This window comes from Eutrigla gurnardus (assembly GCF_963514095.1).
Source record: "Eutrigla gurnardus genome assembly, chromosome: 10".
In the NCBI taxonomy this organism is placed as follows: Eukaryota; Metazoa; Chordata; class Actinopteri; order Perciformes; family Triglidae; genus Eutrigla; species Eutrigla gurnardus.
In genome coordinates this window covers 2,547,642-2,561,428 of record NC_139924.1, presented here as the reverse complement: position 1 = coordinate 2,561,428, position 13,787 = coordinate 2,547,642, and positions in this window count along the sequence as shown.

Genomic DNA, 13,787 nt, shown 5'->3' with positions numbered 1-13,787 from the left:
GATCCTATTTCTGGACAAAGCAGCAAGTACAAGTACTTTCATTAGTGGTCACATGATCAACCATCATTGTTTAACTCACTCTTTGATCGATAGGAACTTAAAAGACAATTACATAGATGACAATGTTACGGAGTAGGCCTACAACTTTAAACAAACAGTTTAGCCTACAAGGTTTTACTTTTTTAGCTAAGGGACTGTTCGGTATTTATGGAATGCACCACTGGAGGAAAATAGGGGGGGGGGGGGGGGGGGTATGTCTTAATATTCTTTGTTGAGGGGTGGGTCACCCAACAATTTTTGATCCACACACAAATGTCTTGGCTTGTTTAAAAAGATGTAAAATAAATTCATAAATATATGAATTAAAAAATAATTGCATTTTTTCAACAAAAATGTATTTGGATGTTGTTACATTTATATACAAACTGTCAAACTTGAATTTACAAGACGCTTTTCATTTGTGAACTGGTTTGCATTTGTGTGTGAACTGGTTCGTTTTCAGCCAATCACATGACTGCATTCCCACGAGGGGTACCTCACCATGACCAGAGCATAGCTTTTTCCGTAAAATATTAATAACTGACCATTCGTCACTCTTGTGATGTGTCATATTGAGTTGATAAATTGTCCGGGAGGCATATTCATTCTGCCATGTCATTCCACAGCTAGTAACCAGACTTCACATTAGACCTGTTTTTTTCAGGTGCAGCAAAGAATTATACTGTGGAGGAGGTACAGGTATGTTAAACATTCATGAATAAATGTCTCATATTGGCATTTAGATGAAAGAAACACTTTTTCAGGAAGCAGCATTTTGAAATGAGCCAATATGGGAGTTACCTGGCTGTGGTATTTTAATCCCATGTATTTGCAGGCTCTGACCTGTTTAGGCACGTGAGTCGAGAATTAGTCCCATTTACAGTTTATGTGCTGCATTATCAGAAGAGCTTAGAGGCATCAGGCTTTAATTCAGCTCAGCTGGAAAAATCGAGACTGAGTGAACATCTTGTTAGGGTTCATTTTCTGGTCAAAAATCACACCAAAATGTAGATTACATCTTATTCCAAAAGATTATAGCAAAGTGCAGCAGAGAGAACTGGTTGGAGTCAGGTTAAGGGTCACAGAAGACGGCTGTTTAAGTTCAAGCATCAGCTTCAGGTTCAGATAATAACATTTCCCTCTGTACGATCAATATTGCCATAATGTGCAATCATTTGACCAATTTGTGTCCTTCAGTAATGTGTAAACTAGTTGGTTTTAGTCTGCGCTCCCTCATTTTAATACATTTCCGGATAGCAAAATATGGTTCCTACATCTGGTTTAACCACAGACTGTTTATAAGAAGTGGAAGTTGTCATGGTGAAGTCACCCGCTGGTTTGAGGACTTTGAGTTCCTTATTTTGGCATAGCCTTCTATACAATCAGAGAGTAGTCACCCCCTGATGGCCAGCAGAGAGAATGCAAGTTTAAGACGCTTCAGCCTTGGTTTCACTTTTCAGAAGGAAGGTTGGGTCTGGTTATCTTGTCTCATGTAAAATGGTAAATGGCCTCATTTATATAGCGCTTTTCTCCAAAGCACTTTACAGGAATGACTGTCATTCACCCATTCACTCACACATTCACACACTGACGGCAGAGTCAACCACACAGGGCAGCCAGCTCGTCAGGAGCAATTAGGGTGAGATGTCTTGCTCAGGGACACCAGGCACTCAGCTGGGAGGAGCCGGGGGTTCTGTTTTTTCCTTGTGGATTATCTTGTTCCCTTTTTTAATATAGTGTTCTTGCCCTTGTGGCCTCCCTGGGTTTTTGGATGTTTTTTGTTAGCTTATTATTTAAATAAACCTTTTATCTGCATTTGAGTCTATACCTGCTTGATTCCTAGTATACCTGTGACAACAAAACATTCAAACTGGATGGATATAGCTAACCATTCAAAATGCAGGGGCAAAGCTCATTGAGTCAATGGAATCTGGAGTAAAAGGGAAATACTTATTGTCGGGGATCGAACCGGCAATTTTGCGGTTGCCAACCGAACGCTCTACCTCCTGAGCTAAACCCCCCCCAGTCTCATGTGACCTCTTTCCAGCAAATCATGCTGGAGCAAGGTGTTCATTTCTCAAGTATGGGAGCTTGCTGGACTGCTGCATCAATGTCAAATAATAGTAGAGCTTAGTTTATGGCCTGAACTGACAATATAAACTATTACAGAAATTGTCTGACTGACTTATGAACGCATGATAGGTACATAAGTGAAATACAAAATCTGGGTACATTTGTAGGTTTTAAATTATACATTTAAGCATTTGTTCTCGTGGTTTCCTGAACATACTTTTGCCAGTGGTATGATTGCTTAACATTTCCTGTCTGGAAATGCTGCCTCTTATGCACTGGCTCGAGTAAAGGGCCCGACAACTGGAAATCTGCATCCAGAGCCATCTGTGCTTGATTTTGACCAGGGTTTCAACGCAAACACAGAAATCATATCCAATGCAGGTATTTAGTGTTCAGGTTCAGCCGTGGCTACAATACCCTCTAAAAACAAGACACATGAGAAAAAGAAGCTTAACTTAAAAGCAGGGTTAGAAAAGAACAGGGGATTCAGTTAGCATGTAGCCACAGTGAGCTAGCTGGTGACACATTCCACCTGCTGCAGGAAGACAACCAGATTAAGGAGACTGCTACTGTGAGGACAAGTTTATAATCAGGCTCATAAAAAAAGGTGAGAAAACAAAGTTCACAGTTTGTTGGTTAAAAAAGTGTATAGTTATTGAAACGTATACGAAGTGGCCTCATATTTGTTGTAAAAAGTCATATTTAGAGTATTCAGGCTGCTAAATGACAGGTAGAAGGAGATGATATAAACTGACATTTAATGAAAAATGATTTTGTCTTTTGTTCAAGCACTTTTAGTTTATTGTCATTGCAAATCTGAATAATGGCTCACAAACAGGGTAGTGAAGAAGAAAAGACTGTTACCCCCCCCTCCAGGCTTCTTGCCAACGGTTTCATTTGTTTGTGGTAAATAGAAGTTCTCGTAATGACGGTGGTAAATCTTAACTCAAACACATTGAAGTTATTAAATCTTGGTTGATGGAGCAACAAGTAAGGAGGCAAAGTGGTTTTGTCATAAGCCAATAGATTTGAATATAGTTTATAAATCTTTGTCAATCTGTTCAAATACAAGTCATTATACTACAGTTGTACGTTGCCTTGCAGAGAAAAAAGTTTTTTAGCTCATAAATAATGAAACATCCTCAAACATCATTTCATGTACTGTAAAATTGTCACATCACATATCTCTGAACAATGGATTGTTTTCCTCGTACCCATACACTGTATTAAAATATGTTAGAAGCAGGTGCAACTTCAATCTAGCAGAGTGGGTTTAGATGGAGGAGGTTCTGATGCAGCAGCCAGTTGTATCATTGTGATCATCCTGAAAGACGCTCCTAACACAGTTTAAGATGACATCTATGAAACATCTATTTAATTTGACTCCAAAGATACACATTTAAGATGTTTAACACATGTTTAACACTCAGTATAGAAATAAATTAGAGGTCAACCAGAAATAAGTTATTGAAGACCACCAGGGATCTTGAAATTTGACAAAGTATGTATTGATGTATGCATGTGAAAAACCTGAATTCTGCCAACAAGCGCTTCTTATCAGGGTGGACACAAAGCCTCAGAAATGATTTTGGATCATCATCACCATCATCATGTCATTTTACACTCAAACTGTGTAAACTGTAAAGATAGATTGTTATTGAAGCAGATTTATGTTTTTCAAGTTCGGGAGCCTGTAACTGTCTTTGGTCAGATCTCTTTTCTCAAAGGAGAAAAGAAGTTCATCTTGCGAGACGTTATTCAGTCATCCCCTCTTTCTGACCTCTTTACTTTATTGTCAGTGCATATTTCCTCTACATCATTACTCAAGACTAAAGAAACATTGTTGGCATCATCATGCGTCAACATGGCGAACAGCTTCAGAAATCTGGAGGTTAAACTCAGTGGTGAGCCTGAAACCGGCCTGTGCTGGTGTTTGGAGTGGGAAACACCTGCACCTTCTTCAAGGTTCACTGACCAGCGGCACACAAAAACCACACGCAGAAACTTTGACACGGCTCCACGTTTCAGTTTCAATTCATGATTTCCGTTTTTCATACTTAGATGTTTTTTATTTATTATTCATTTTAATGATAGTAAATGACATCGACTTGGTCAGTGAGAAACGGTTGAAGTCAAACAATGCATTTCATATGTTTGGTTCCATAGAGCGGAGCAGGAAGGAGTCTTACACCCTATAAATGAGTCAGCATTTTGACACATGTGGCTCCCTCGTCTTGTCAATGGGTGTTTTGACACACACAACACAAGTTTAAGGGACTTTCGTGTGTGGTTCTACGACATAAAATACACAACACTTGAATTTTGAAGCTTTTATGTGTTAAAGTAACAGTCAATTTTCATCTAATTAATCGTCTTTTAACTTCCTCTCTATCAAAGAGTGATTTAAAACGATGGTGGTTGATCATGTGACCACTAATGAAAGTGTGTGTACTTGCTGCTTTGTCCAGAAATAGGATCTCCGTGTCTGTGGCCACATTCCCACTAAACTCTAAATGAGTTTGATCTTTTTCCGTCAGTCAGCAGCGGTTGGTCTGCAGGTGGAGCTACTCATGGACGTATGCTGCGTTTACTTGGAATGGGAAATCGGTAACTTCTAACTGCTGAGTCAGGCTCCCTCTAATCTAAAGTGTTTGACCAGGTACATTTCATTACTGCTGACTCACAATGGAGGATCATCAGACTGAGAAAGAAGACCATTCAACTTCCAGTCCAAGAAAAAGAAACAACAAACTAATGGAAGTGAAGAAGGAAAGTCATCAAGAAGCAAAGTGACCGCCAATGAGGGAAAACCATGGACCTCCTTTCAGTGTGGAGCATTTGAAGGCATCACACAGATGAGAGACAGTCACACTGTTGGTGAGGGAGATGAGTCCCAGAGGCTCGCCTGCAGTTCCATCTACCGCCAGAGAGGCCGCTAGAAGCAACGCATCTCAAATCTTACTAACTGCCACTTTAAAAAGGGACTAAATAAGAAGACTATCGCCATCACGCTAACAAGTCGTCTTCACAGCCTTGTTTTGTGGACTCACGTTCATGTGACTGTGCTGGAGCTCATTTATATCCTAACACTGGTTTTTTACTTCTGCATTCAAGTGTCAAAAATCCTTAATGCAAACTTATTTTCCGCAACAATCCCAAATCCTATAGAAAAATGGCAAGCAGTGCAACGCTAACTTCCAGAGTTGGCCTACATTCTCCCTGCAGCACTCACATAGTTACATACACAGTTAAATCAAAAAGGTTTGTCTGAGCCGTAAATCTATTTGAACCTTTTAACTGCAAATGAAAGGTAGTTAACTGCCTTCACCTCAAACTGTTCTGAGCATCGTGTTGAGTTGCTAAACAGTGTAAGACACAGAGCAGAGGAAAAAGCCCAGACTTACATCTTTACACCAGCTTTCATTGCGGTTCCAATACGTCCCTTACTCCACTATGTGACTTGACTTTTGTGTGCTGCTGGATGTTTGAATGCGTGCAGTGAGTGATGCCAAGTGTTGCATAATGTAGATAGCTGATGCAAAGAGGGGCGAGCTTGTAATGAGGTATTTACTCAGACACGTTGGTGCTCAAATGAGTGTGTTCTGGATGTCAGTCAGGTATCAGGTCAGATAACTGGCCTCAGTGAGTGTGTGACAGAAAGAAAGAGGATTTCAGAAACAAAGAGGAAACGCTGAGAGAGAATGATGGAGCCATCTGTCCATGAAGCAACAGTTATTTCTCAGTGTGAGCTGCATTTGACAGTTTTGCCTGTGGGCTGCTAGGTTTCGGCGCTGATAGTATCACTGCTGCTCCGACTTGGGCTGCTATCTCCATCAGTAGCCTTACTACTGACCCAGACAAAGATGCTGGATTCCTACCTGAGCCTCATGTCAACTACAAGTGCCCACAGGACCCCGGGGGAAAAAAGACAAGTCAGGTGACTCAGCAGTAGATCCTTTTGGATTCATGATGAATTGACAAGAGGCTGACGTTCCATTCCTAATGATGTAATGACTTTCTTTTTTTTTAAATAATGGCCGCAACAGAAAAGACAAAAGGAAATCCTTAATACTCTAAAGGGTCAAAGTGTCAGTTCAGATGGCATATGACTCTAAAAGGGGAAAAACTGCCTGAGGACATTACAGTACACACCCATTCCTCCAGAGGTCCCTAATGACTTGCTGTCATGCCATCAGCTTTATGGTGCTTAATACAGAATTCACAGCATAGCCCTCTAGTGTGTCCACACAACTCCCAACCACAGACTGTGTGTAAGAAGTGGACGTACTTATTGTATACTGGACACTTTTCAGAACCACAGCTTGCTGCCCGTGCTGGATGTGTGAATAGAAGATTTGAAGCCAATGCCACTGTGCCTTAAACTTGCATTCTTCACACCAGAATCCAGATGGATCCAGATCCAGTAAGGTGTTCATCAGGTCCACCCGTCGTTCCTCCACAGTCCAAATATGGTCACTTCCATCCCTGGTTGCAAATATTCCAAGACGGCGGGGTTTCTAAACTGTAGAGCATAAACCAACGTGTGCCGTCTCCTTGGCAAGGTCTACTTGTCATAAAGAGTCTAGACCAAGTCATTTGGAAGACCAGAGTCTATGGAGACCAAAACAAGACCAAGACATTGAGGAGTTGGGACCTGATCAGGACGAAGACCAGACCAGCACAAGTCTCACACAGCATAAAGCTCCTCAGATCTGAAAGACCACATTCCCACAGGTCAACCCCAAGAAAATAGAGACCCCTCTTCAGTCACCCCTTGTATTGTCACATATCATATTATACTGTATATGTGTGTATGTATAAGTGTAATATGAGAAATGTTTTGTTAAAATAATCACAAGGCATCGCAGAGGGGAATGGTGTGTGTAGGAATGCTTCTTTGTTTGGTATCACACTAATCACAGCATGATGTTAACAAATACAATACAGACAGTTTAGTGTTGTCAAGATAGAGGGTGGCATGCAGGTCTGTGTGTGTGTGTGTGTGTGTGTGTGTGTGTGTGTGTGTGTGTGTGTGTGTGTGTGTGTGTGTGTGTGTGTGTGTGTGTGTGTGTGCGTGCCAGGCTCCCCGGCTGCTTGCTCTTGACCTGTGTGTACATGCCGAGCCTTAAAGGGCCTGAAACACGCCTCGACCTGCAGAGCTAATAAATCTGTTCTGGGGGCTGTGGCTTCACTTTCACCTTTCACTTACTGACACGCTCTCTCTCTCTCTCTCTCTCTCTCTCTCTCTCTCTCTCTCTCTCTCTCTCTCTCTCTCTCTCTGTGTGTGTGTGTGTGTGTGTCATGCACACACACACAGCAGACACGTGTATGTTCCAAGACGTTGGGTAAGTGTGTGGATAGCGCTGGCTGGCCCTTCACCTGTGCTTCAGCTCAGAGGCCTGAAACAAACAGGTTTAAGAAGGAAACAAAGCTGCAAAGTGCTTGCACAGCTGCTCCCGTTGAACGGTCAAGCAGCGAGAGGGGTCATACCACTATCAAGCAGCTACCCTTCTGTCACCACTCTCTTGGCCAAGTTCGTGAAGTCAGTGTTTGTGGCACTGCAGCGTGAAACAACATCAGCTCAGCAGAGACCATGAAACGCATGAGGGAAGTCCCTTCACTCCATTGGTGTAGGTTAATAATTAGTGAATGAATTCTGTAATGGTGAGATATGAAAATGTTTGAAGGCTCTTCAATCATTCATGGACTTTCTGTTCTAAGTTAATAGTGTGACAAAGAGCATCGAACAACAGAGCTTCGTCTCTACAATGAAATCATCTAATAGTTCAAGAAAATGTTGATTCTGCTACGAGCAGATTCAGTGGAATAAAAACCCTCTTATCAAATAATCTGGTGGATCTTTTCAAAACAAGAACAAGAACAGGCCTGCTTATAGCCGCGGTATCTCATAGAGACGTGACGATGCCTCGTCATGTCCGGACTCACTACAATCATTCTTTCCTGGTGAACGATTTTTGCCCTCGTTAAAATTGAAACAGTCAACCTGCAATGGCTCATAAAAACGCATCACCTCACATAATGACGAGCATTCGTAAAATATAGGGACAATGATAAAGTATTATAAAGAAAAATATAGGGACTCCATGAAACATAGCTTGTCTGAAAAAAAATGATGTAACATTTTAACGGTAGTTAAAACGACATTCATCTTGAAGACATGGATATCAGCCATATTCAGGAAGTTATGGAACTTCCCTTTTTGGTTTCAGCAGGGGCATGCTCTAACTGTGCCAGGTGCTTTTACACTTTATCTTAGTTAAACAACACACCTTACCTGAGAACTGCCCTCCATTACCCGTCATGGGGCAGACAGGTTGCCGTCCCCGACAGGATGGGGGGGGGGGGGGGGGGTTGAGCACTCCTAACAACAACGAGCAATATAACAAGTAGAAGGTGTGCAGGTCAGATCAGGTCAGGGGAATTGAAAAGCCACTGAGTAATGGATCAGAAATGTATCTATCTGGTTATGCATGAAATCGATTGTTTGGAGTGACTCACAGCTCCAGTGTTTAATCACTGACTGGGGAGTTCAGGCGTGCACTCACAGGTTTGACTGACATCCAAAAGTGGTGATTATAATCATTATAATTAGAATGGATCATAATAATTGCGTGTTCCTGTTGTTACTGATGTCATGGCAGCGCCTCCAACCTACAAAGACTTGTGTTTTCCCCCCAAAAGTTTGGTCCACTTATTCCTCAGTGTTGCTTTATGCGTTGAGACATTCCAAATTGCGTAACAGCTTTTGGCAGCTGCTACCTCAGAAGAAAAAGGATGAGAGGATGACGCTGTGCTTAATTGACACTTCAAGATGCTATTAGCAATAATTCCAGTGTAGTCGGGTGCAGCATGTGTGGGTTCTCCTCGGCCACAGAGGAGCGAGGGTGACTCAAACGCATCGCTGAGAGCTGCAGAGGAAGAATTCACCCACGACACAGAAACTCATGAACACGACCTGCACCTTGACACAAGTGAGGGCTTGTAGAGCTTTTAGAGCGGGGAAACAAAGTAAACCCTGACACGCACACACACACACACACACACACACACACACTGTGTGCCCTGTAGTCCATTATTTGCGAGCACAATGATCCTCTTCACCATGGAGCCATTTGTTTGACTAATATCAGTCATAACTTGTGTTGGGTTGAGCGGTGGGGATAAACCCCCTTTAGGATGATACGCCTGTTTAACTGTTTCTATCAAGACAGTAGCAACAGCTGACGCTTTGTTCTCTACAGGGAAACAAAGCAAACTAATTCAAAGTCAAGATAAATAAAACAATATCAACATGACTTGCAGAAGCAGACAGTTTACCCATTAAAGTAGCGGAACAACTCTCAGAGGGGCAAGCCTCAGCTGGAAGGGGATGCTTAATTCCTATACACTGCTGCCACCTGGTGGGCAACTCTCACAACTACATTTCAAACAAACAAAGACCTTGTAAGAAGATGCACTAGATGGCGCTAGAGGGCTGGACACAGAGCACTACGAATCACTCAAACTGGAGCGTGATAGCAAGATGATGCAAGAGTGGCTGGAGGTGTTGGAGCTGGTGGAGACGTGCGTTCATGATGATAGGACTCACATGCTCAGTCAAACAGTAGATACTTAATAATAATAATAATAATAATAATAATAATAATAATAATAACAACATGAACACATCCTTTTGTCTTCCAACATGGGCTGATGTAAGGCTTGTGTCTGAGCTGTGATGCTGCTCACTCTCCCCCCTTATGGCCACCCCCTCCCCACCCTGACAGCAGCCCTGAATATTACTGAGACAGAAAAGGGTTCAGCAGTAGACCGCATTATCAGCTGGACCCAAGGTCGCCTACATCAAAACATGGCACCTTCAGCATTCCTGTTGTGACTACTAAGAGAGTAAACATTGGGAAACTTGAACACACTGCTAACCTAAACAATCTCATTCCTGTTCTCTCAAAACCAAAGTCAACCTCAAAGCCTGTCAATAACACCATCAGGATGGGTCTGCTAAATGTTAGGTCTCTTAATAACAAATCATTTTTAGTCAATGATTTTATTACCACTTCTAAACTTGATTTTATGTTTTTAACTGAAACACGGCTAGAACAAAATAACAGTGCAAGCATTCTGATCGAGACAGCACCCCCCAACTATAATTTTATTGATGTTTGTAGATCTGGGAAAAGAGGTGGAGGGGTTGCTGCTATATTTAAAAATACATTTCAGGGGAAACAGATGTCACTTGGTGTTTTTCCATCATTCGAATATCTTTGTGCTGTGTTGAAATGCTCTCCCAGAGTTCTCCTGTTAATTATTTACAGGCCACCTAAATATTCGTCAAATGTTTTCGATGATTTTACTGAATTATTGTCTAGCATCTCCACTGATTTTGACTGCCTAGTTATAACCGGTGACTTTAATTTTCATATTGATGATTTGAATGACAAGGGTGCAAAAGAACTTTTTAATATTCTAGACACATTTGACCTTTCTCAACATGTGAAAGAGGCTACTCATTGTAAGGGACACACCCTGGACCTGATTATCACAAAAGGTCTCCATGTTTCTGATGTTTTTGTGACTGATCCTTCATTGTCTGATCACTTCTGTGTTTTCTTTAATATTTCTTTCATTCCTGACACACAAACAGAATCAAATAAGGTCAAAAAGCGGTACATCAATGAACATGCCAATGTACTCTTTAAAAATGCCATCTCCTCGTTACCACCTCTAAACCCATGTCATGCTGATGATCTTGTAAACATCTTTAATTCCAAAATTCTGAATGTCATAGATGTCATTGCACCTGCTACGGTTAAAACGATTTCTGGTAAGCAAAAGGCACCCTGGAGAAAAGCTGCTGTTGTGACAGCCCAGAGAAGAGAGTGCAGGAAGGCTGAACAAATCTGGCGGAGTACTAAACTTCATATTCACCATGACATCTATAAAGAGAGCCTCCGGGCCTACAATTTAGTCTTAAAAAGTGCGAGAGAAACTCCAATATCATAAACAACAACACTAATAAGGCGAAAACCCTATTTGCAACTGTTGACAGACAGACTGACCAACCCCCCAACACAAATAGCTAAACTCCATTCCACGCAGAAATGCAATGAGTTTGCATTCTTTTATACTAATAAAATTGAAGGCATCAGACGCGCCATCAATATCTCAGACAAAAAAGTTGGATCACCACCCTGTTCAGGCAAAAGTAACACAGCAATGATGGCAAGCTTTAATGCCATAGGGCCCTAGTTTCGTAGACCAGGCGCAGTCTCCTCACCTTTAATACGTTAGGGGAGGTTCAGTGCAAGTTCCGTCACTTGACAACCCGATGACAGAAGCAGCGCCGCCGCTCCAACCACGCGCATCACGCGCTGTGCGCGCGTATCATAATAATAACATACCCCTATTTTAAAAAACAGGAGAGAGAGAGGGAGATGTTTTGGTCCGAGAGGCTGAGTTTCCGTTACGCGTGCCATCCGCCTTTGATCTGACGTCAGATGTGACGGGACAATCTATATAGATATAAATTCACGTGTTGATTCAATGAGTTGCATTAAATAGTGTTTGTTGTGATTATTTATCGCATTTAAATGTGCCTGGAACTGTGGAAACCTGCCTGTGAGGTCTCGGTGACGTGTTCGCACTGCGCGCCGTCAGCCAAACTTCCACTCCGCCAGCTGTGATTCGCCTTGAATGAATGGACTTTATTTGCGCCTTGCGCCTTGCGCCGAAAGTAGACCAGGTTGGAGCTGGCGAGCTTTCAGCGCAGTCTCGGCGAGGCTTTTTGCCACGAAACTTCCGCTACACCAAGCTGAATCTGTGACGCCTCCCCCTGCTGCGCCGCCACACCCATCTTGGCGCAGGCGATCCACCAAACTGCCAAACTGACGGTGCGCAAGGCTGCGCGGGTCGAAACTTGCATTGCGCCGGCTCCGCCACCCTGCGCCGCCCTGCGCTGCGCCACGAAACTAGGGCCCTAAAACTCTAGTGGAAACGGTGACAAATCTAAAATCATCCACCTGCTGCCTTGATGCTTTACCTACCAACTTTTTTAAGAATGTTTTTGACTGCCTATCAATAGACGTATTGCAAATAGTTAATAACTCCATTCAATCAGGCAATTTCCCAAAGGCCTTCAAAACTGCAGTCATTAAACCTCTTCTAAAAAAGCGGAGCCTAGATGCCTCTATTATCAACAACTACAGACCAATTTCAAATCTACCCTTCATAAGTTAAATAATTGAGAAAGTTGTCCTCCAACAACTAAATCACTTCCTGGCTTCAACTGGCTGCCACAACAACTTTCAGTCAGGATTTCGACCTTTTCATAGCACCGAGACGGCCCTTATTAAAGTTGTAAATGACATCCGTCTTAACACAGACTCTGGCATAACTTCAATATTAATGCTATTAGACCTCAGTGCTGCATTTGACACTGTCGACCACTCAATACTTTTGGACATGTTGGAAAACTGGGTGGGGCTCTCAGGCACAGTCTTAAGCTGGTTCAAGTCATATCTACAAGATAGGAACTATTTTGTTTCCATTGGCGACTTTGTATCAGAACCTACCAATGTAACGTGTGGAGTCCCCCAAGGTTCAATCTTGGGGCCGACTTTATTCAATATCTACATGCTCCCACTAGGACAAATCATGCAAAATAATAACATTGACCACCATTGCTATGCCGATGACACCCAAATCTATGTAGCACTATCACCAAATGACTATCGCCCCTTAGATATTCTGTGCCAGTGCATTGAGCAAGTCAAAGACTGGATGTGCCAAAACTGCCTACAACTAAATGAGGACAAAACTGAGCTAATTGTTTTTGGTGCTAAAAAAGAAAGGTTTAAAGTAATTAAACACCTTCACTCTCTGTCCTGAAAACCTCAAACAAAGCCAGAAATCTTGGGGTTATTATGGATTCTGATTTACATTTCGACAGTCACGTTAAATCAGTAACAAAATCAGCCTACTATCACCTCAAAAATGTAGCAAGACTTAGAGGGCTCATGTCAGCTCAAGACTTAGAAAAACTTGTACATGCCTTTATTACTAGTAGGCTAGACTACTGTAGTGGACTCCTTGCAGGTCTTCCGAAAAAAACTGTCAGGCAGCTACAGCTTGTTCAGAACGCTGCTGCTAGAGTTCTTACAAAGACCAAAAAATGTGAGCACATTACACCAATTCTTGAATCCTTACATTGGCTCCCTGTATGTCAGAGAATTGATTTCAAAATCCTCCTGCTCACATATAAATCACTACATGGTCTAGGGCCGAAGTATATCACTGATATGCTCCCACTACATAAGCCTTCTAGACCACTAAGATCTTCTGAGACCAATCTGTTAGTGATTCCCAGAGTAAACAACAATCACGGGAGAGCATCATTTAGTCACTATGCAACAAATGGCTGGAATAAACTTCCTGAAGATGTTAGACTTGCCCCAACTCTGACCACTTTTAATACTAGACTGAAAACTTTTATGTTCACCAGCTTTCTGCTAAATCTTTTAATGTCTGCACTGTTTTTAATTATTGCAAATATCTTTTTATTCTCCTTTTCTTTCTGTAATGCATTTTTAATTTTGCCTTTATTTTCTTTTAATTCTTCTATTTTTTTTTCTCACTTTGTTGTATGATGTGAAGCACTT